This window comes from Schistocerca nitens, chromosome 1, assembly GCF_023898315.1.
Source record: "Schistocerca nitens isolate TAMUIC-IGC-003100 chromosome 1, iqSchNite1.1, whole genome shotgun sequence".
Classification (NCBI taxonomy): Eukaryota; Metazoa; Arthropoda; class Insecta; order Orthoptera; family Acrididae; genus Schistocerca; species Schistocerca nitens.
Genome location: NC_064614.1, coordinates 75,646,534 through 75,672,805, shown reverse-complemented (window position 1 = coordinate 75,672,805; position 26,272 = coordinate 75,646,534).

The window sequence follows — 26,272 nt, the reverse complement described above, 5'->3', positions numbered from 1 at the left end:
CAATTTAAATTTGTACAGAAACCAGGTGGCAGTTATAAGAGTCGAGGGACATGAAAGGGAAGCAGCGGTTGAGAAGGGAGTAAGACAGGGTTGTAGCCTCTCCCCGATGTCATTCAATCTGTATATTGAGCAAGCAGTAAAGGAAACAAAAGAAAAATTCGGAGTAGGTATTAAAATCCATGGAGAAGAAATAAAAACTTTGAGGTTTGCCGATGACATTGTAATTCTGTAAGAGACAGCAAAGGACTTGGAAGAGGAGTTGAACGGAATGGATGGTGTCTTGAAGGGAGGATATAAGATGAACATCAACAAAAGCAAAACGAGGATAATGGAATGTAGTCGAATTAAGTCGGGTGATGTTGAGGGTATTAGATTAGGAAATGAGACACTTAAAGTAGTAAAGGAGTTTTGCTATTTGGGGAGCAAAATAACTGATGATGGTCGAAGTAGAGAGGATATAAAATGTAGACTGGCAATGGCAAGGAAAGCATTTCTGAAGAAGAGAAATTTGTTAACATCGAGTATAGATTTAAGTGTCAGGAAGTCATTTCTGAAAGTATTTGTATGGAGTGTAGCCATGTATGGAAGTGAATCATGGACGGTAAATAGTTTGGACAAGAAGAGAATAGAAGCTTTCGAAATGTGGTGCTACAGAAGAATGCTGAAGATTATATGGGTAGATCACATAACTAATGAGGAAGTATTGAATAGAATTGGGGAGAAGAGGAGTTTGTGGCACAACTTGAGGAGAAGAAGGGATCGGTTGGTAGGACATGTTCTGAGGCATCAAGGGATCACCAATTTAGTATTGGAGGGCGTCGTGGAGGTTAAAAATCGTAGGGGGAGACCAAGAGATGAATACACTAAGCAGATTAAGAAGGATGTAGGTTGCAGTAGGTATTGGGAGATGAAGAAGCTTGCACAGGATAGAGTAGCATGGAGAGCTGCATCAAACCAGTCTCAGGACTGAAGACCACAACAACAACAACATCTCTAGGTCTTGGTATTTCATCTTCCCAAATGGTAGTGCAGAGTCTGGAATTGGTGAATGTACGCCACATCACATAATTCAACGCAAATGTGGAAAACATATCTACATATAGTCCATACTTTTGCGTGAATGATAATTAACATATTTTGGGAGGGTTATTGGTTGATAACACATGGGAGCGAAATTAGCTAATTGACAATAGGCTAGGGAGTTCATTTAATCTACATCTACATCATACTCCGTAAGCCATCTAATGGTGTGTGGCGGAGGGTACTTTCGGTACCACTATCTGATCTCTCCGACCCTGTTCCACTCGAGAATAGTGCGTGGGAATAATGATTGCCGGTGAGCCTCCGTATTGGCTCTAATGTCTCGAATTCTCTCCTCGTGGTCAATACGCCAGATGTATGTGGGGGGAAGTAATATATTGTCTGATTCCTTCCTGAAAATGCTTTCCCGAAATTCCAATAGTAAATCTCTCCGTGATGCGCAGAGCCTAATGTAGGAACGTTATTTCTTTCAAGAATTGTAACGTTGTTATGGACCTAATCGTAAAAAACATCTATGAGACTGATACATGTATCTCTCTTGCTCAGCCCCGGATGTTTGTACAACCATCATGGAAATAGCCTACATAGTGTAGAGATATGGAAGTTCCACAACAGAACTCTAGAGAACTATGGAGTCTACGCGGTTCGTGCTATTGTGCATAATTAACCTACGAAGTACATTGTTATCATACTTTTATTTAACGTAATCTAAGAAGCGTTTTGTTGGTTTTTACTTGTTGCATGTATCTCGCGGGGATCGGGCAAACGCTGAGGGCTATACTTCGCGTGGTAAGATTTCATCTTATCGGCGGATACAGTCCCCTGGTAGCCGACGGCCATGCACCCCAAACAGAAGCCTGAAGCTACACCACATCTCCTGCATCGATTATGATCTTATAATGTAATAAATGAACGAATATTCAATGTCGTATGTGTCTTTAAAATGAAGTTCTTTTTCGTGGAACGAGTTTAGACTTCGTACTCTGAAACCTACATAACATAACCCATCACATCGTTGCTAGAAAACAACCGTGTCAAAACTCTTTAGGAGAAATCAATAATGTCCACTAAATGATGAATACCACCTTATATGCCCAAGAAGAAACTTATTTCAGTTGTCCCTATTACGAAATTTTAATTGTTTAGATGCACGTGAAATATATGTTTAATTGTGTAACGTAGTAAAAGTTAGTGCATAGCACATAACACTTCGACGATGTGTATTTACAAAGGAATACTTTGCGATTTGAATGTTTTAAAACAGCTATAAACTGTATATTGATGAAAAGCAGATCAGTTAGTCAGGAAATAATCAATTGGTTCAAATGGCTCTGAGCACTATGGGACTTAACATCTGAAGTCAACAGTCCCCTAGAACTTAGAACTACTCAAACCTAACTAACCTAAGGGCATCACACACATCCATGCCCGAGGCAGGATTCGAACCTCCGACCGTAGCAGTCGCACGGTTCCGGACTGAAGGGCCTAGAACCGCTCGGCCACCGCGGCCGGCAGGAAATAATCCTGTAGTATATTGATATTGGAAAACACTAATTTGATTGTAATTGATAACACAGAAACCAAATTTTTACCGATTTTGTAGAGTTCCTGTTCAAACACCACCACTGGTTGTGTAGACGACGGAGAAAGTCAGGAACTGGATGTTAAAAGAAAGTCTTAAAGCGACCACAGAAAATAATTTTCTTTTCTCTGGCATATTTTTCCTCAAACGCACTGAACTTGCAAATATTCACTAAATTTACAACACACGTTCAGATTATACTGCCAGAAAGAAATTTATGCAGCCTTTAGAAGTTTCCAATTGACCTACAATTCATTGCACCAATATGTATGGAATAGATGAAATGATTACAGTTACAGATCAATAGCACAAGGTTCTGAGCTACCAGGTATCGACAAGGGCTGAAACATCTATTTCCACAGCCGGTAGTGCAGGCGCTGACACTGGCACCTAGTTATCGTACAGATGGAGAATGTTGTCCTGAGATACATTATGTCGTGCCTCCTCGACCTGTTCTGTAAGAGTTGTTGTTCGATGAGTCGCATGAGTCCCTCCTCGTCCCATCACATCCCACACGTACTCGGCTGGAGACAAGTCCGGAGATTCTACTAGCCAGGGAAGTTGCTGTACGTCTTGAAGAGCACTTTGAGTTTCACGGGGAGTGTGTGGACGAGAATTATCCTTTTAGAAAAACACATAACCTATCTGCTACAACAACGGTACAAGAACGGGTCTAACAATATTCAGCACTTACCAAACGATGGTTACTATCCCCTCCAGAAACACCAAAGGTGAACAACAGTTCGCAACAGACAACGAAGGCCTGGTGTAAGGTCAGTCTATCGCGGATGAATGCGCTCTACCAGGCAGCTCTCACTAGGTCTACATCGTACACACAAACGACCACCAACTGCATGCAGGCAGAATCTGCTTTCATCGCTGAAGACCCCGGCCCGCACCGAGCGAGCTGGCGCAGTGGTTAACACACTGAACTCGCAATAGAGAGGACGTCGGTTCAATCCCGCGTCCGGCCACCCTGATTTTGGTTTTTCGTGATTTCCCTTAATCGCTTCGGGCAAATGCCGGGATGGTTCTTTCGAAAGGGTTGCCGACTTCCTTTCCCATCCTTCCCTAACACTATGAGATCGATGACCTCGCAGTTTGGTCTCCTCCCCAAATCAACCCCAACCCCTACCCCCCTCCCTCATGGCCCGCCGTTCAAAGTGATCCTATGACGCCAACATACCGTCTGGTACTCGTCGAAGCTGCGACGTGTAGGAAGTCAGGTTACAAGTCCCACCACTAATAACCAGTTCGCAACAGTTCGTCTTAACATGTCTGGGCTCATAAGCCCTCGTATGTGTCCTGTGCTAGCTGTACGAGCTGTCACTGCTGCCCTTAACAATATGACGATCCTGGAGGGCGTCTGTGCTACATGGAAGTCCAGAACCTCGTCTACGGATATGAGAATGTTCACGTGACGAATAATACCATCATCATTGCGCAACTGATGCAGCACATCCAATTTGTGTAACAAATCTCTCAAGAGACCATACCACCACTCGAAAGGCCACAGTTTGACCTCTTTTAAGGCTGGCTATAGGAACCAGAAGTGCGTCTCTGTGGCACGGTTGCCTGCTTGCTTCACACGTTTGCGTCACAATGCGCCTTCTGGCTGTCACCATTTCCTATCAAAGAGTGGACACAGATGGCGCTCCGATAGCTATGCCACTACGCTATCTGTTGGCAGACTACTGTTATCAGTACATCTACTGCCCCAGATGAAAATGCCAACATCGGGTCAAAATCGACCTTTTCTCTCCAGGTGTACTCATTTTCTTTTTCAGGAGAGTATATTAAGTAACACAGGAGATTTTGGTGGCAGCGAACCAGATACAAGTTTTGAATCAGATTTTCATAATCAGAAGGTACTCATTATATCAGAATGGTGTGAACCAATTGAAACGCTTTAAAGTATTTACGTGTTCAACACCACGTCAGCTGCTACTAAATTCAAATGGCTCTGAGCACTATGGGACTTAACATCTGAGATCATCAGTCCCCTAGAAATTAGAACTACTTAAACCTAACTAACCTAAGGACATCACCCACATCCTGCCCGAGGCAGGATTCGAACTTGCAACCGTAGCGGCCGCGCGGTTCCAGACTGAAGCGCCTAGGACAGCTGCTACTATAAAGTGGTATAATTTCAACAACCAGTTGAGGTTAACAAATGCCTACGATTTTTCTGAGCGTGCCAAAATACTTGACAAAGTAGTAGAAACCTATCACCTGAGGAAATTCAATGAACGTAACCTATATTGAAAATAAAGCATTTCTTAATAGCAGCCGAGGTGGTGTTTGACACATTAGTACCGTCAAGTGTTAACACCTATAACAGCACATTGCGAAACGTTAATAAAATTATCTCGGATCCATTCTTATGGCGTTGTCGTAGTGGTAAGGACATAAGAGTACGGAAAGGGGAGTAAGAGGGAGTAACGCATCCCCTCCGCACCTGGAATCTAGAGTTCAGAGTTTCTATTCATTACAGAATTATCATATGAATCAATTCCCAGGAATATAGTAAGTTTTTCGTGCCACCTATAAAATTTAGTTCTTGCAGCATGACACTTCCCGAAACTGACTAGCTCATTTATACGAAAAATGGCAATTTTAGGGTCTTGCTCTCCCCACCCCAACCTGGAAAACTTTCTGTGGGCGCTCCTGAGCTCAGGGATGACTGTTAAGTCATAAAAATTGTGCACTGTGAACTATGATTTTTATGACGTAACAATAATGTCTGAGAGCTAAACATTTGATATGGCCATTAGAATAAGGTGCATTACTTAATGTTTGGTTTGTTGGCGCTCAACTGTGAGGTCATCAGCTCCCGTACAAAGTTCAAATGGTTCAAATGGCTCTGAACACTATGCGAGTTAACTTCTGAGGTCATCAGTCGCCTAGAACTTAGAACTAATTTAACCTAAGGACATCACACACATCCATGCCCGAGGCAGGATTCGAACCTGCGACCGTAGCGATCGCTCGGCTCCAGACTGTAGCGCCTAGAACCGCACGGTCACTCCGGCCGGTCCCCTGTACAAAGTCCTCATTTTTACACAGTCCAATTTTTTTTCACAGTACAATCTAGACACTATCACGAATGATGATAATTATGAAAACATAAACACTCGGCTCTCAGACAGACAAAATCCCCAACTTGGCCGGGAATCGAACCCGGGATACCGTAATCCACAGGCAGCAATGCTAGTCACTTTTTTAAAAAAATCTCGTTTTGATCTATATTGTTCGTTGAATTTGTTCGGGGCGGACGTCCGATGACACTCGTTTAGGTTCTACGTTGATCTATTCAATCGGTTTTTTGTTACAGAGGGTAGCTACTCCCCTGACCGAACACGCTGAGGTACTGTGCCGGCGTCACTAGGCTATAAGCTGCAGACAAGCTGCATTTCTATTGTATGTGATGTATTTACGATAAGCCTTTATCACTAACGTGTCTACATGGCGTGAAGTTCCAGTTTAAAATGAGAACCTTTCATAACAAAAAAAAAAAAAAAATGATGACCTGAAGATGACAGCAAATTCTGTTGAAATCGATTGTTGTAAAAAACGAAATAATTGTGCCATCTTGGCATTAGAAAATTTCCTCAAGATCTGAGTCTACCTTCAGAAGAGGACATATCATCTTTTCACAATCCAAGATTGTGGTTCACTTATAATGATCTCTTCGTCCACGACCAGTTCGACGCTATTTATGTTTCCTTCTTTTTCGAATCTCTTCACATTTAGAAAGACAGTCGTGGCTGTTTTCTTCGGAGAGAAATATTCAGCTGCCACGAGCGACAGGGATTTAACTGAGGTTAATTTCCGAGGTATAATCGACTGGCTGAGCTGCTCGGGTCGCTTGGCAGGTCAGGGCGTGGGATGGAGATTAATCGCGCGACTGCGGCAAGACGGATGCCGTGCACTGAGGGCGACGCGTGGTAGCAGCGCCACGCAATTACCGGCCGGCCGATAGCTGCTGATTGACGCGCCTCAGAGATACGCGGCTGCGTCTACCGACGCACCGACGCCTGCCCCTCTCAACTGCCCATCCTCACCCCACCCCACAAGCCCACCAACCCACCTTGCTGTGCCACGACGCCTGTTAGCGGTGACCGGTACGCCTCGCGGCGTGTCGCCGACCGCAGACAGCACTCGCCTCACCCTGTAGCATCCCGCTACCACTTGCTTAGGCACCAATCATCCTTCTACATCAACCCAGCCAGATTCACTTAAAACAACGACTGTTTTTCCCTTATTCCACTGAACGATTAGCACTTGTTGATCATCTCGTTTCTTGGTACTGCCCAAAACAGCTTTGTCACTGTGAAGTCTTTCCGAACTAAACCAGAGCCATTGCGATCTGTGCGAGCTCTCTCAGTCATCGTGCTGACACCAAATGCAATCTTGTTGCGTCCAGCCGCAATTAGGTTGGCACCTGGAGGTCAATGAACTGATATGTTGGTGACTGGCCAAATCAGCTATTTGGTGAGATAATCCTTTCTCTATAAGCAAGAAGAATGGTTAGCTTTGAGGGATGAAATAGTGAAGACAGCAGAGGATCATATAGGTAAAAAGACGAGGGCTAGTAGAAACTCTTGGGTAACAGAAGAAATATTGAATTTAAGAATTTAATTGATGAAAGGAGAAAATAGAAAAATGCAGTAAATGAAGCAGGCAAAAAGGAATACAAACGACTCAAAAATGAGATCGACAGGAAGCGCAAAATGGCTAAGCAGGGATGGCTAGAGGACAAATGTAAGGATGTAGAGGCTATTCTCACTAGGGGTAAGATAGATACTGCCTACAGGAAAATTAAGGAGACCTTTGGAGATAAGAGAACCACTTGTATGAATATCAAGAGCTCAGATGGAAACCCAGTTCTAAGCAAAGAAGGGAAAGCAGAAAGGTGGAAGGAGTATATAGAGGGTCTATACAAGGGCGATGTACTTGAGGACAATATTATGGAAATGGAAGAGGATGTAGATGAAATGGGAGATACGATACTACGTGAAGAGTTTGACAGAGCACTGAAAGAGCTGAGTCGAAACAAGGCCCCCAGAGTAGACAACATTCTATTAGAACTACTGACAGCCTTGGTAGAGCCAGTCCTGACAAAACTCTACCATCTGGTGAGCAAGAAAAATATAATAATTCCAATCCCAAAGAAAGCAGGTGTTGCCAGATGTGAAAATGACCGAACTATCAGTTTAATAAGTCACAGCTGCAAAATACTAACGCGAATTCTTTACAGACGAATGGAAAAACTGATAAAAGCCGACTTCGGGGAAGATCAGTTTGGATTCGGTAGAAATGTTGGAACACGTGAGGCAATACTAACTCTATGACTCATCTTAGAAGAAAGATTAAGGAAAGGCAAAGCTACGTTTCTGGCACTTGTAGACTTAGAGAAAGCTTTTGACAATGTTGATTGGAATACTCTCTTTCAAATTCTGAAGGTGTCAGGGGTAAAATACAGGGAGCGAAAGGCTATTTACAATTTGTACAGAAACCAGATTGCAGTTATAAGAGTCGAGGGGCATGAAAGGGAAGCAGTGGTTGGGAAGGGAGTGAGACAGGGTTGTAGCCTATCCCCGATGTTATTCAATCTGTATATTGAGCAAGCAGTACAGGAAACAAAAGAAAAGTTCGGAGTAGGTATTAAAATCCATGGAGAAGAAATAAAAACTAATGAGGAGGCATTGAATAGAATTTGGGAGAAGAGGAGCTTGTTGCACAACTTGACTAGAAGACGGGATCGATTGGTAGGCATCGAGGGATCACCAATTTAGTATTGGAGGGCAGCGTGGAGGGTAAAAATCGAAGAGGGAGACCAAGAGATGAATACACTAAGCAGATTCAGAAGGATGTAGGCTGCAGTAGGTACTGGGAGATGAAGAAGCTTGCACAGGACCATTGAGAGCTGAATTAAACCAGTCCCAGGACTGATGACCACAACAACAACAACATAAGCATCACGTCTTTCTCATTAAAATTTATTCCAGACTGGTCCAACACCATAGGACAGAAGTCACACCCATACTCAGTGACATCCTGATAACAGTCTAAGACCCCTTTTTAAATAATTTATATGGTATCTAAAATATCTTACTGTATCTCCTATGCGCTCACGAGTCCAATCACACAACTGTCCACTTACTAGCGTGAAAAACGCCAAATAGGTCAAATACAGTATCTTATTTATGTTTTGTAATTAGACATGACTCTCTTAAGGAGCACGACTAAGTGTAAGTTTTTTTTTCAAATTTGTTTGACTTCAGTGAAGCAGTCAACCCACAGTCGCAGTAAATTACAGGAAGTTTACGAGACTGTTTTTGGTGAAGCTCACTCACCATTATCAAATGTAACAAGCATGATATGACTGTGTTATTAATTATGATAACTTGAAATAAAAGTGACATCTAATCACAACACTTTTGTCATATGAAACAATACTGCAAATTTATCATGTTAAACCTCGTCATGCAGTAATGAGAAAGAAGCAACATCATTGCAATTGATCGTTGTGAAGCCTTTATCTATACAAAACATTAAAGTTTTAACGTCGTATATGTTGGATAACGATCGACGCTGTACAACTATTTGGATAACGAACTTGGCAAGTGAAAATCTTGTCTTACTAGAATTAGCAATTCTGCTGTTATTCTGAAACATACATTTGTCGAGTACGAGGTGTAACCGCTCATTGATGTATAAGAAAGCATATTGATGAACTTAATGGAATAACATCCATGCATGAATACTGTATATTATTATCTGCATATACGAGGTGCATTCAAGTTCTAGACCTCCGATTTTTTTGCTCCAGACTGGAAAGAGATAGAAACATGCGCATTGTTTTAAAATGAGGCCGCGTTCATTGTCAATACGTCCCAGAGATGGCACTGTACGGCAGATGGAATTTTACTGCCAGCGGCGAGAATGAGAACTGTTTTAAATACTTAAAATGGCGACGTATTCCTTACTTGAACAGCGTGCAATCATTCGTTTTCTGAATTCGCGTGGTGTGAAACCAATTGAAATTCATCGACAGTTGAAGGAGGCATGTGGTGATGGAGTTATGGATGTGTCGAAAGTGCGTTCGTGGGTGCGACAGTTTAATGAAGTCAGAACATCTTGTGACAACAAACCGAAACAACCTCGGGCTCACACAAGCCAGTCTGACAACATGATCGAGAAAGTGGAGAGAATTGTTTTGGGGGATCGCCGAATGACTGTTGAACAGATCGCCTCCAGAGTTGGCATTTCTGTGGGTTCTGTGCACATAATCCTGCATGACGACCTGAAAATGCGAAAAGTGTCATCCAGGTGGGTGCCACGAATGCCGACGGACGATCACATGGCTGCCTTTGTGGCATGTTGCCAAGCAATGTTGACGCGCAACGACAGCATCAATGGGACTTTATTTTCGTCGGTTGTGACAACGGATGAGATGTGGATGCCATTTTTCAATCCAGAAACAAAGCGCCAGTCAGCTCAATGGAAGCACTCAGATTCACCGCCACCAAAAATATTTCGGGTAACCGCCAGTGCTGAAAAAATGATGGTGTCCATGTTCTGGGACAGCGAGGGCGTAATCCTTACCCATTGTGTTCCAAAGGGCACTACGGTAACAGGTGCATCCTACGAAAAAGTTTTGAAGAACAAATTCCTTCCTGCACTGCAACAAAAACGTCCGGGAAGGGTTGCGCGTGTGCTGTTTCACCAAGACAATGCACTCGCACATCGAGCTAACGTTACGCAACAGTTTCTTCGTGATAACAACTTTGAAGTGATTCCTCATGCTCCCTACTCACCTGACCTGGCACCTAGTGACTTTTGGCTTTTTCCAACAATGAAAGACACTCTCCGTGGCCGCACATTCACCAGCCGTGCTGCTATTGCCTCAGCGATTTTCCAGTGGTCAAAACAGACTCCTAAAGAAGCCTTCGCCGCTGCCATGGAATCATGGCGTCAGCGTTGTGAAAAATGTGTACGTCTGCAGGGCGATTACGTCGAGAAGTAATGCCAGTTTCATCGATTTCGGGTAAGTAGTTAATTAGAAAAAAAATTGGAGGCCTTAGAACTTGAATGCACCTCGTATTGTCTCCAAATCAACTGGTCAACTCTGAGACAAAAATCTCCACACTTCAACGTCTTAAAGTTGAAGACACATAGCTTGTAATCTTGATCTATGTATGTGACCCTACTTCACATACAGTTGTCTTATTTTGACATAATATGACATAAATTCATTAAGATGGTGTTACGCATAGTCAGTCGCTGGTAGAACAAGGGTTTCACACAATTCGGAATGCATCTACTTTTGAGATCAACTGATTAAACTAAATATGTGCTCTAATTCTGACTAAGGCTTTGCTATTATTTAAAAGTCGAAAGGAGGCCCTTTTGCTATCACTTCGCGCATTGTTGCAGAAAATCTTGTAAACACGGTAACCACAAATAGACAAAACATGTTGCGGATAAAGAAGCTGATTCATCTCTGTTTTATCTTATTACACTGACTCGGCGAAAGTCCTGGGATACCTTCTAATATCGCGCAGGACCTCGTTTTACCCCGCATAGTGCAGCAACTGCACGTGGCATGAAGTTGTCAGATCGTTGGATGTCGTGGGATGTCATTTGCAGAAAATTTGAGCCATGCTGCCTCTATAGCCGTCCACAACTGTGAACTGACGTCTCGATTACGTCCTATAAATGTTCTATGGGATTAAGTCTGGCCATCTAAGTGGCCAAATCATACACTCGCATAGTCCACAATGTGCTGCCAAGGGGCATTGTCATCCATGCAAATCCCATCTTTGTTTCGGAACACGACGTCCATGAATGGCTGCAAATGGTGCCAAGTAGTGGAATATTGCCATTTAGGTCAATTATCGGTTCATATGGACCAGGGGCCCAGCCCATTCCTTGAAATTATCGTCGCACCATTACCGAGTCACGACTAGCTTGCACACTGCCTTGCTGGCAACTTGTATCCATGACTTCATGGGGTCTTCACCAGACCTAAGATCTCATAATTTAAATCGGGAATCATCTGAGCAAGCCATGGTTTCCCAATCGTCTAGCGTCCAACCGCTAGTGTCACGAGCCCAGGAGAGGCGCTACAGACGATGTAGTTAGGAAAGGCACTCGGTCGTCTGCTGCCGTAGTTCACTAACGCCAAATCGCCACAGTGTCCCATCGGATACGTTCGTTGTACGTCCTATATTGATTTCTGAGGTTACTTCACGTAGTGTTGCTTGACTGTCAGCATTGACAACTGTACGCAGTCGCCGCTGGTCTGTTGTTAAGTGAAGGCCATCGTTGTTTTTGGTTCGACATAATGAAGAAATTTGGTATTCTTGGCACACACTTTAGACTGTGGGTCTCAGAATATTGAATTCCATGACGATTTCCGGAACTGAATATCCCATTTGTCTAACTCCAGCTGTCATTCGGCGTTCAAAGTCTGTTAATTCACGCCGTGCGGCCATAATCACGTCGGAAACCTTCTCACATGAATCATCTGAGTACAAATTATAACTTCGCCGATGCGTTGCCCTGTACGTGATAATACCGCCATGCGTATATTTGCATATTGCTATACCATGACATTTGTCACTTCATTGTATTATCGGATCGCAACCGGTTTCATGGCACTGAAATCGCGTCGTCAAGTGTCAACTGCGTGACAAAGAATCACGAAAGAGTAAAAGGCCTCAAAAAATCCACTGCTATGAAAAAGTTTTAAGGAACTCTTAAACACACGTAAAACAGAGAAAATTGTGCTCACTAAGTCATAACAGCTAAGCATCGCGGAACATGAAACGGAACATTCTTTGTCAGACACGATCAATAAACAGCTAAATAGAGGTACGTTAATGAATCAAAATCAGCCGGACATAGGGATCCAAGTCGGAAATGGTCTGTGGATCCTAAGCAAATTACATTACGGTAACCCATACGTAACACGGAGATATTTAGGAAACCTTACGTAGGCATGTTGAGCGGCTAGTTTTAAAGACAGAGGAGAGATTGCAATGAAGTGGCGCAGTAGCTCAAAACAACTGTACCACCGTGTGTCACCGCAAATAACTCATCAAAGAACCCGAAGAGAACGATAGAGGTAACAGTTTAAATTCTGTGCAGAGGAAAAGTTACTCAAATGCCCTGTTAGAAATCTGGAAGTAAATTTTCGTAGACGTCATTTGTCGAAACGAATACTTAATGTGTTCCCTAGTTTCAGCTTACGACGTATACGACTCTGTAATGCATTCATATAGATTAGAATTTTTTTTTCTCTTTCATATTAGCGGTGGTACTTATCATCTGACTACGGCGGAACATTTGTAAAAAGCTAGTCTCTACGGTAGTCAGCTGTTTCGCTGCCAAAATTTGAAGATGATAATCACTCCGTCCCTACGACCATCAGACCACTCCAATCACATTCTGAATGGATAGCTGAGATAATGGAACGAACTGGGTACTCTCGGTGCTTTCAGGTATGATCCACAAACACATGATTACCATAATGTCCGGGAAGATGCTGAAATGTAAATGAAGAGGAAGGTATCATAGGCACTAATTGAATGCAGGAGTGTCGAGCAACTACTGTACTTTCAGCAGGTATCTATTTCGTGTTTACAGATGGCATAAACATATTGGGTGAGTCGCTGAAGATGTAAACTTCGATTATTTTGTTGTTCCCGATATCGAAAAGAGGTTTTCAGGAAACGATGCGGCCTTTTGTTACATGGTGAACAGCCCAAACTCGCCTGTTAACAGAGATATTAGGTAAAGAATGTTGTTTACATGGAATGGAATCATTTTTAACTTATTTGAAAGCACCTGTAAAGACTGGTGAAATAATATAAGGCTTGTTGTTGTTAATATTGAAATATTTTACAAGAATTGTTACGCAGTTTTTCTTACATAGAGCCCGCATCTCGTGGTCGTGTGGTAGCGTTCTCGCTTCCCACGCCCGGGTTCCCGGGTTCGATTCCCGGCGGGTCAGGGATTTTCTCTGCCTCGTGATGGCTGGGTGTTGTGTGATGTCCTTAGGTTAGTTAGGTTTAAGTAGCTCTAAGTTCTAGGGGACTGATGACCATAGATGTTAAGTCCCATAGTGCTCAGAGCCAATCGAACCATTTTGAATCTTACATAGAAAGTTGTCGCTTTACGTGCGCATAAAATTCGGATACAGTCACAAACTTTCGATAATTGAATTTATCATCGTTGATTGAGGTAATCATCTAAAGCTTGGAATTTTATTCGAATTTGACACGGCAAGTAAACCAAGAACTTTTTGGGAAATGTACTACAGTTGAGGGATGACCGGAATCCGCTATTGCAGTGTTATGTCGAGCTCTCATGTCCCAAAGTGTTACATCATATGTGCCGTATCATATACAAAGTGATTCCGTGATGGCGTTACAAAAATTTATGGTAAATGGGGTAAATGTATCAATCTGCGATAGAGATCCCTGGTCCGGAAACGAACGAGTCGGAAGATATAAGCGAAAATCGTTCTGATAGTTCTGACAGTCCTCTACTGCAAGCTGTTTCCTTTCCATATTTTCAAAGGAGGTAGCATCGACAAAACAAGAAAACAAGTCCAGCAAACACGGATTCTAAATTGCGTACCCTAAGAGCTATGGGCGCTTTTACGATTTCTCTAACATGAAAGAATATATCGTCTGCTTAACGAACTTAACTTCGGCACAGAAAGACGTGAGATGTGCAGGTAAAAAGATTCTCAAAGAAATTTTTACCTGCACATCTCACGTCTTTCTGTGCCGAAGTTAAGTTCATTAAGAGTATTTTTTGATGCTATTCGGGAAAAGTGGTGTGTCTGCCAACGCTGCCTTTCTCCCTTTAATTTTATACACATCTTGCTACAGTAGGCCACAATCTACGTATACAATGCATATCAAGCCGGTACTGGCTAATAATGGAGGATCACCCACCAATAAAACAGGAATATTTTGAAATAAAAGAAAGTAAGCTTGAAGTGCACTGATGAAAAAATCGCAGCACCAACAAATAATTACTGTAGAGTAATGGAATACCATCAATACAATTGTCTGGTAATATATTTCAGTGATTAACAACACAAGTTCATAGGTTAATGTAAGCGCGAGATAAACCAGTGAAAATGTGAAATGCTGATACATTAATAAGGTATGTTGCTGCAGAATGTTCAGTGCAACCTCCCAAACGTGCATTCATTGTACTGTACAGGTGCCGAATGTCTTTGTGTTATGGAGTTATGTGCCTGTTGCAGTTGGTTAATGCTGTTTGTAGATGACGCTGGAGTTGTCCGATGACGTCTCATATGTGTTCGATTGGAAACAGTTCTGGTGATCGAGCAGGCTAGGGAAACATGTCGACGGCCTGTAGAGTATGTTCGGTGACAACAGCGATATGTGCTAGCGTTGTCCTATTGGAAAACACCCCTTAAAATGCTGTTCGTCAATAGAAGCACAACAGGTCGAATCACCAGACTGACGCACACACTTGCAGTCAGGGTGCTTGGGCTAACCACTAGAATGATTCTTCTACCATTAGAAATCGCACCCCTTACCATAAACCCATGTGTAGGTTCAGTGTGCCTAGGACGCAGACAGTTTGGCTTCTGACCTTCAACTGACCTCCTCCTAGCCATCACATGGCCATCACTGTCACCGAGGCAGAGCCATATTTCATCAGAAGACACAACAGACCTCCACCCTGCCCTCCAATGAGCTGTCGCTTGACACCACAGGTGTCGCAAATGGCGGTGGTTTTGGGTCAAAGAAATGCACGCTGCAGAGCGTCTGGCTCGGAGCTGTCCTTGACGTAACGATTTGTAACAATTCGTCGTCCCACTGCCGTGCCAACTGCTAGTCAAATTGTTGCTGCAGATGCAGTACGATGCGCCGGAGCCATACACCGAACACAGTGGTCTACCCTTCCACGAGCCTGGTATTCTTGGGACCGTACGTTCTCGTGACCACCGCTGCCAACATTCGTGTACAGTTGCTACATTTATGCCAATTTCTTCTGCAGTATCGCAGAAGCAATACTCTTCTTCTCGTAGCCCTAATACATGACCCCGTTCAAACTCAGTGATGTGTTGATAACGGCGTCTTTGTCGCCTTAAAGGCATTCTTGACTAACACCAACTCACCACGTTGGGGAACACGCACTGATTTGGGAACAATAGGGAAGAAAATCGGTCAGTCCATTGCAGAGGCAACCATCCCAATATTGACTTTAGAGAAATGACATCAAATCTAAACCTCGATGGCCTGTTTAATACGAGTCCATTGGTTTACTACTGCACGACGTCGCTTTCTGACATTATGTACCTAATCGTAAATAATTTTCTACCGTTACAGACATTACTATCAGACTTAATGTAAGGATAGTATATCATAATTTGTAATGGCATACTTTGCTGAACTACATAAACATTATATAAAACCTTACGAGGAATGCACAACAATTCCAACACATTCAGGGATCTTAATTTGATCAAGGAGCGGGCATAACTTACATGGATGCAACATTGAAGCAAATCTACCTATTCCAATTTGTGCCGGAAGTGCCAATATTTAGGGCAGAGAAATATACGAGGGGCGTTAAATAAGTAATGAAACACTTTCATATCTCTGCCAGTTTCAGTTGAAAAGTGCAGATTTTGTTGTGAGACATGTGGAATATTCTGGCTTCAGCCCCTACATTTTCATGAAATTCCGTAGCCCTCCGAATGGCGTTTGTAGCGGAGGTACGTTCCCAGCGGAGACCCGTCATTGATCTCTTTTTTTTTTTTTTGGGGGGGGGGTGGGGGGTGGATGGAGGTAGGAAACCAGAACATTGCAGATATTCATAGACACTTGCAGACTATCTGCTGAGACCTGGCAGTGAACGAAAGTACTGTAAGTCGCTGGGCGAGGTGTCTGTCACCATCAAAATAAACCTGTCCAATCCACGCGTGCCGATAGGCCGCACACAGCTCTGACTCCTACAGTTTCGTTACGTGTGGACACACTCACTCCAGCTGATCGACGGATCACAATCAAACACCTCCAACGGAGGGTCATGTGTGCGGTACTGCTAGCGCTTTATGAGGATTATCGTCATATGTCGAAAGCCGTCAAAGGCGATGAAACAAAGGTTCCTCATTTCGTCCTGGAAACAAAAGGTGATCCACAGAGTGGCCTCTTCTCCGAATATAAAGTTCAATGCCGCTCCCTCAGTCGGAAAAGTCATGGTGACGGTCTTCTATGACTATGAAGGGGTTATTCTGTTTTATATCCTCAGTCATGCTGCAACGATCAACTATGAAGTGTATTGTGCCCCTCCGAGGGTACTGAAGAAAGGATTTCCTCGTGTTGGTTGGCACAAAAATGCAAACGAATTTCTCCATCTCCATGCCAATGCAAGGCTTCACACAATACTCAAGTCTGCGAACCCGACAGAAGCACAGGAAAAGTCATTGGACTGTTCTTCTTCGCCCATCCTACATCCCGGATCTCGCACCTTCCGACTTCCATCCGATTAGTGCAATGAATTATTAGCTCCGCGGGGAGCAGTATGTGGATGACGAAGAGGTTATTGATGCAACAATACGTTGCCTCCGACGTCATCCAATAGAGTGGTATCATGCGTGCATACAGACCCTACAAATAAGATGCCATAAGGCAGTCACATTGAAGCGTAAGGCCGTCACACTGAAAGGAGATTATATTGAAAAATGGTGTTCTATAGACAAAAGTGCAGAATAATACAGGTGTATAGGAATCCTAAATAAAACCAAGATGCTTTCAGGAAAAAAATGTGTTACTTCCCTCGTAGTTTGAACGCACTCAAATATGCAGAATAAACGTCAGAAGACACGCTCATAAAACATAAAACGAGTCATATTGGTAGCTTTTGAGCGCTGTAGATGCTATCGAACTTGCGCGTTAACTGTCATGTGAGCCTCCACCGCTGAAGGAAGTCATGCTGGTGTAGTGTGGTGTATGAGGCAGTCGGCTACTGGATCTGGAAACTGAGCGGTAGAAAATTGTTATCAAGTTTGGACGTGTCGATGACTGCACAGTGAATGAAGTAGCCAGATCTTTTGGTGCATCAGCATGGACTGCCAACGAGTGTACAACGAACAGTTTACCACTTTCAGCCATCTAACATGACGCAATAATACGTTCTTAAAAGGATCCTAAAGGACAGTGCCTTAATTCGTCACTGACGATCTATTTGAAACTACACAGGAGTTACTGCTGCCTCAACAAGAAGAGTCCTCGAGGCATACCCACGGAGCCACCGCTGCCCGGTAATTGTAGAGATCGGACTATCACTGCCAGTTATAAAAAACTTCACAATCACAGCAAAAGTGACATGAATAAATGTTAATCCTACAGTGAGAAGTAAATGAATCTGATACTGCCGGAACCTGAGAATTACAAACGATTCGCATACACGGTATACAAAGCGGCCCTAATACACGAAAGAGTGCGAAACAGTAATCAAGCAATTTAGAGGGAGCAGAAATGACAAGACTGCGATACAGCGGCCAATACTGTGAAAGAGTAACATTGGAGCGGATGAAAAGAGGCAATGGATGACCTAGATTTTACCCACTCGGGCGGGAAGTACTGGGATCTGCTGCGGAAATCAAGTGGTGCAATAGCGCCTCACATATCGTCTCTTGGCTCTAGTCCTTCTGATATTGCGAGCGTCCTGGAACAGACCTCCAAACTCCAACTAAAGACTGCTGAAAAGAAAGAAATTTTACGTAAAACAGACTACTATGTTGCTTAATAATTCAACCAACGTGGAGATTATGAAAGGAAGAGAAGAGATTACCCAGGCTTCGGAGCTAAGATAAGCGGGTGGACTTGATGAGATCCTACCAAAACTCTTGAAGGAACTTAGAATTTAAGGGATGGTTCCCCGAACCCTGCGCGAAATGCATCAGAATGGGCCTTCTTCCTAAGGAATGTTCAGATGTGTGTGAAATCTTATGGGACATAACTGCTAAGGTCATCAGTCCCTAAGCTTACACACTACTTAACCTAAATTATCCTCAGGACAAACACACACACCCATGCCCGATGGAGGACTTGAACCTCCACTGGGACCAGCCGCACAGTCTTCCTAAGATCTGGTAAGAAGCGAAAGTCGTCGCAGTGACAAGTATTTGAGACCGCTGTCTGTGATGTGTACCATCTATAAGGTATTCGAGAGAATATTACTGACCAGATTAACTCTACATCGAAGTCAGCCTTCCCGAATACCAAGGTTTTCGAGTAAGTGGAAGTTGTGCTATCAAGTGCTGTCCCTCACAATCTTTGTTGAGAAATGCTTCCGAAACAAGATGAAACATATCACCTCACAGAATGGATTGATTGGGCTACTGTTTATGTTAACTAAATCTGTATGAGCGTATTGCAATTTGAGGAGAAAGTATGGTTGGTAACAGACTTAGGGAAAATGTTCCGCGCGCTAAGAAATAAATACGTCAGTGTGTTAAATGAAAAGACAGAAGTGTCAAGTATCCGAGGGGCAATTCTGGGACCGCTTTAGCGATGTCCTCCTTGGGAAGCAGGCAACCCTTTTTCGAATTAGCGGCGTTAGGTTTGATGTTTTCTGTCGGTCATTCTGTATGTATGCACATGCTTCAACATAGGTGTAGTATTGGTGTTTTGAATTTTCTAGGACGGAACTTTTAATTTTCATAGATGATAGGCCATAACATAGTTGTGGTTTGTGACACAGTCGTTGCAGGAAAGCACTATCTTTGATTGCTGAAACGGCTGCCTTTAGTTTACAACTGTGTTTTGAAAGTATAACACGCCAACATGAAATGTTCTAGGAAAAGTTTTATGTTCGACAATGCATGTTTGCTGCTAGATCTTATTTCTGACAATGAATAATGGCTTACGACAGTTAAATTGTATTTCACTACAGGACGAAGTAAATATTAAGTTTCCTTTAATTTACGTCTATGGTCACAAACTTTTTGTTAACAGATTACCGGTTTCGGTCTTTAATGACGATCATCAGATCTGTTTCATAAAAACAAAGTTCTAATGTATTTATGAAACAGATCTGATGATGGTCATTAAAGACCGAAACCGACAATCTGTTAACAAAATGTTTGTGACCATAGACGTAAATTAAAGGAAACTTATTACATATATGGGTTACTGGTTTTTCGCGACGATGTCGCAGCTTCTGAAATAAATATTTTTATATTGTTGTCAGTAAATGTAGCATTGCGATTTATTGCTTGGTTTTATAGTTTTATAACACTTGAAAACAGGATAATGAAGTCCCGAAACTTGTGGTAAAAATATCACAAGGCAACTGCTGCCGTAACATTCTAAGTATCGAATGTGCTTTGTACATGTTAACGACCAGTCATTTTAGTTCAAGAGAAATGAGAATTAAAAGAAAATCCTAGATCTGTCACCAATATATAAGTAAAATTGTTTCTTACAACGATGTTTTCAATTAAAGGTAGTTATGACTCCCACTGAAAGCCTTCTGCACGTCAGCATGAATGGCTCTGGCCTCGTAGCATTTTTTTCTGGAAATTAGCGATGTTTAAGTCTTTGACTGTATATCAGAAAAGACTTTTGCTTCGTAAAATTACTGATCTCACTTTAATATGCTGCAGAACAGTGTAGGGTAAATACAGTGATTCGTCTGCAGTTCTGCGGGCAGTGTTTCGCTTCGCCCACCGCTGCTGTGTAACGCAGCCTGGCAGCATTGTGTTCTCGGAATAAAGCGCTTGTAGTTCGCCGCTGTTTGCTCGCGGGCCGCCGTGTTGTTGGAACTTGCACCTGTTGTTTTGTTTGACCAGTGTCTTGCAACACGTCAGCAGCAAGATTATGGGGGTCGGAGTGCAGCGGCTCCCGAAATTACCCGCAGCTCTGGCGAGGACACGCTTCTCGGCTCTCGTGGAAATTATTCCGCCAGTCGCGAAACAGGAGACAAGGACACAGTGAGTTTGACGCTGTCTACACCGGCTGGACTAGGCAGACGAATCAGTGACATAAACTAAAGGTATTAAAGACATATTACATCTAGTTTCTTTGAGTATTGCGTATACACATGGTGGTCCATTGATCGTGACCGGGCCAAATATCTCTCGAAATAAGCATCAAACGAAATAACTACAAAGAACAAAACTTGTCTAGCTTGAAGGAAGAAAGCAGATGAAGCTATGGTTGGACAGTTAGATGGCGTTGCCATAGCTCAAACGGATATCAACTGCGTTTTTTTAAAGAGGAACCCCCATTTTTTATTACATATTCGTGCAGTACGTAAAGAAATATGAACGTTTTAGTTGGACCACTTTTTTCGATTTATGATAGGTGGCGCTGTAATAGTCACAAACGTATAAGTACATGGTACCACGTAACATTCCGCCAGTGCGGACGGTATTTGCTTCGTGATACATTACCCGTGTTAAAACAGACCGTTTACCAATTGCGGAATAGGTCGATATCGTATTGGCTATTGTGATCAAAATGCCCAACGAGCGTGTCCTACGTATATTGCTCAGTATCCCGGACGACATAATCCATGTGTCCGGACCGTTCGCCGGAGAGTTACGTTATTTAAGGAAACAGGAAGTGTTCAGCCACATGTGAAACGTCAACCACGACCTGCAACAAATGATGATGCCCAAGTAGGTGTTTTAGCTGCTGTCGAGGCTAATCCGCACATCAGTACAGACAAACTGCGCGAGACTCGGGAATCTCAAAAACGTTTGTGTTGAGAATTCAACATCAACATCGATTGCACCCGTACTATATTTCTATGTACCAGGAATTGCATGGTGACGACTTTGAAAGTCGTGTACAATTCTGTCACTGGGCACAAGAGAAATTACGGGACTATGACAGATTTTTTTGCACGCGTTCTATTTAGCGACGAAGCGTCATTCACCAGCAGGTGTACGTAAACCGGCAAAATATGCACTGTTGGGCAACGGAAAATCCACTATGGGTCGACCTTGGCAGGTTAATGTATGGTGTGGCATTATGGGAGGAAGGATAATTGGCCCCCATTTTTTGGTGGCAATCTACACTCCTGGAAATTGAAATAAGAACACCGTGAATTCATTGTCCCAGGAAGGGGAAACTTTATTGACACATTCCTGGGGTCAGATACATCACATGATCACACTGACAGAACCACAGGCACATAGACACAGGCAACACAGCATGCACAATGTCGGCACTAGTACAGTGTATATCCACCTTTCGCAGCAATGCAGGCTGCTATTCTCCCATGGAGACGATCGTAGAGATGCTGGATGTAGTCCTGTGGAACGGCTTGCCATGCCATTTCCACCTGGCGCCTCAGTTGGACCAGCGTTCGTGCTGGACGTGCAGACCGCGTGAGACGACGCTTCATCCAGTCCCAAAGATTCTCAATGGGGGACAGATCCGGAGATCTTGCTGGCCAGGGTAGTTGACTTACACCTTCTAGAGCACGTTGGGTGGCACGGGATACATGCGGACGTGCATTGTCCTGTTGGAACAGCAAGTTCCCTTGCCGGTCTAGGAATGGTAGAACGATGGGTTCGATGACGGTTTGGATGTACCGTGCACTATTCAGTGTCCCCTCGACGATCACCAGTGGTGTACGGCCAGTGTAGGAGATCGCTCCCCACACCATGATGCCGGGTGTTGGCCCTGTGTGCCTCGGTCGTATGCAGTCCTGATTGTGGCGCTCACCTGCACGGCGCCAAACACGCATACGACCATCATTGGCACCAAGGCACAAGCGACTCTCATCGCTGAAGACGACACGTCTCCATTCGTCCCTCCATTCACGCCTGTCGCGACACCACTGGAGGCGGGCTGCACGATGTTGGGGCGTGAGCGGAAGACGGCCTAACGGTGTGCGGGACCGTAGCCCAGCTTCATGGAGACGGTTGCGAATGGTCCTCGCCGATACCCCAGGAGCAACAGTGTCCCTAATTTGCTGGGAAGTGGCGGTGCGGTCCCCTACGGCACTGCGTAGGATCCTACGGTCTTGGCGTGCATCCGTGCGTCGCTGCGGTCCGGTCCCAGGTCGACGGGCACGTGCACCTTCCGCCGACCACTGGCGACAACATCGATGTACTGTGGAGACCTCACGCCCCACGTGTTGAGCAATTCGGCGGTACGTCCACCCGGCCTCCCGCATGCCCACTATACGCCCTCGCTCAAAGTCCGTCAACTGCACATACGGTTCACGTCCACGCTGTCGCGGCATGGTACCAGTGTTAAAGACTGCGATGGAGCTCCGTATGCCACGGCAAACTGGCTGACACTGACGGCGGCGGTGCACAAACGCTGCGCAGCTAGCGCCATTCGACGGCCAACACCGCGGTTCCTGGTGTGTCCGCTGTGCCGTGCGTGTGATCATTGCTTGTACAGCCCTCTCGCAGTGTCCGGAGCAAGTATGGTGGGTCTGACACACCGGTGTCAATGTGTTCTTTTTTCCATTTCCAGGAGTGTAAATGGTGCAATGTATGCACATTTCCTACGTAATGTTCTACTGATGTTACTACAAGATGTTTCACTTCATGATAGAATGGCAATGTACTTCCAACATGATGGATGTCCGGCACATAGCTCGCGTACGGTTGAAGCGGTATTGAATAGCATATTCACGTTCACGTTCACCAGATCTGACGTCCCCGGATTTCTTTCTGTGGGGAAAGTTGAAGGATATTTGCTATCGTGATCCACCGACAACGCCTGACAACATGCGTCAGCGCATTGTCAATGCATGTACGAACATTACGGAAGGCGAGCTACTCGCTGTTGAGAGGAATGTCGTTACACGTATTGCCAAATGCATTAAGGTTGACGGAAATCATTTTGAGCATTTATTGCATTTATGTGGTTTGTACAGGTAATCACGCTGTAACAGTATGCGTTCTCAGAAATGATAAGTTTATAAAGGTACATGTATCACACTGGAACAACCGAAATAAAATGTTCAAACGTACCTACGTTCTGTTCAAAAATGGTTCAAATGGCTCTGAGCACTATGGGACTCAACTGCTGTGGTCATCAGTCCCCTAGAACTTAGAACTACTTAAACCTAACTAACCTAAGGACATCACACACATCCATGCCCGAGGCAGGATTCGAACCTGCGAACTGCGCGCCTAGAACCGCGAGACCGCCGCGGCCGGCTCCTACGTTCTGTATTTTAATTCAAAAAACCTACCTGTTACCAACTGTTGGTCTAAAATTGTGAGCCATATGTTTGTGACTATTACAGAGCCACCTATCAGAAAGCGAAAAAAGTGGTCCAACTAAAACATTCGTATTTCTTTACGTACTACACAAATATGTTATAAATTTGGGGGTTCCTATTTAAAAAACGCAGTTGATATCCGTTTGACCTATGGCAGCGCCATCTAGCGGGCCAACCATAGCGCCATCTGGTGTCCCCCTTCAAGCTAGACAAGTTTCGTTTGACGCATATTTCGTGAGATATTTGGCCCGGTCACGATCAATGGACCACCCTGTATACCGGGCGGTTATAATTCAACTTTTCATATTTAACACGTTGTAAAACAGAAATTAACTATCGTACGAGTATCAAACTTGGTAGCATTAATGTCCAGAGTATGAGGTGTATGATTTCCATGCGTCACAGCGGCACCGTCCAGTTCCAACTATGGCCACTAGGTGACGTGATCAGTCTTCGTAATTCTTAGTCTCACACATCTGACCATTCGCCTTGCACTTGTTGACGCGTCAACATGGGCTTGGACAAAAGCAGCAGGGCGTTATTGGTGAAGCTCTATTCTCAAAACAACAGTAATGCTGCAGCTACACTTCGAGAATATCGCCGGCTGAAAGGATTATGGAAGGGTCCTCTCTGCTGTGCAGAGCATGATGAAGAAGTTCGAGCCAGTTGGAGAACTGGATCGGAACAGGTCGACGACCGGTTGCACCGTATGTGGTTGATGAAATCGCTGTTGCTATGGAAGACACGCTGCGCGCAATTCCTGAATTCCTGATCGTCAGGCAGTGCGCGTGCTGTATTACTACAGTTGAACATCCCGTGGGCCACTGTACATAAGGTGCTTCGGACAATTCTCAAACGGTAACCGTACAATATGTATATCGTACAGCAGCTTGCACTACAGGTCGCACAACGACGTATTGACTTCGGTCTCCACTTTCTCGCAAGGATTGAAGTTCACGAGGGGTGGGCCTGCACCATTTCATGGACAGCCGAAGCTCATTTTTCTCTGACAGGGGAGGTAAACACACAGGATTTCTGACTATGGGGTTCTTTACCTCCAGTCACTGTGCATGAAATTACTCTGTGTGGTGAACGTGTCACCGTATGGTGTTACTTCACGGCTACGTTCATCAATGGCCCATTCTTTTTTGAACAAGTTCCCCAAGGTCAAAAAACGTACATTGTGACTGGCCAGCATTACTGCGATATGCTTCTTCAGCATGTCATACCCACCTTACAGGAGAGAAATGCATTGAACTCAACAGTTCTCATGCAAGATGGGCCCCCCACGCACATCGCACTTGAGGTTCACCTGCTTCTCCGAAACACTTTTGGACACGATCGAATTATCAGCCGATCGTTTCCAAACACTTGCCCGGCACCATCACCTGTTCTTACTCCCCGTCATTTCAGGTTATGGGGCTACCTGAAGGACAGTGTTTACCAGGGGAACATTCACACATGTGCTCATCTGAAGATCAGCATATCAAGAGAGGTTGCCAGCATACCTATGTACATGCTTCGTTCTACTAAGCAGAATGCAATTCTCCGCTTTCAGACTCTTCTGAACACTGATGGTGGCTATATTGAGCCCCATTTGTAGCAGTAATGGTACCGATATAATGTACCGTAGCAGCATATTAAAAGTGTTTCAGTTGAATTGATTCTGCATTATTTCCATTCTCCATGTTCTTGAGATTAATGCTACCAAGTTTGGCACTCCTACTGTAATTAGTTTTTGTGTTATAACGTGTTAAGTAGGGAAAGTTTAAATATAACGACCCGGTAACTCTCTCTCTCTCTCTCTCTCTCTCTCTCTCTCTCTCTGTGTGTGTGTGTGTGTGTGTGTGTGTGTGTGTGTGTGTGTGTGAGTGGCGTGTGTGGGTGGGTGGGCGGCTGGGTGTTTGAGGGTGGGTTAGTGTGTGTGTGTGTTGATGTGGCAGTTTTCCTCCCCACTTACCAATATTTTGCTTCATCTACATTCGTTTCTGTTACGACAGCCTGAAGCTAAAACATTTTAATGAATTTTAAATTTTGCTGTCTCAGTCCCCCTCTCTTGCATACCTGTAGGGGGTTCTCCAACTACACATTCTCGATTACAAAACGGCAGGCCTACCAAGAAAACACATTGTCCTGTGACCGGACGGATACAGAATTTGAAATTCAGATTTCAGGAATGGAGGGCACTGAAAGGTCATCCTCCCCAACACACCGACGGTTCAGTTATTGTTACCTACATAACAAGAATCACTGAATTAGCAACTGAAGAGGCTGTACTCAATTTAATAACAATTTCAACTAATCTTATCAGTAAGGTGATGCGTTTCAGTTTACCTTGTAGCTAAGAATGACTGTTACATTTCTTTCGAATTCGAACTCCATCTT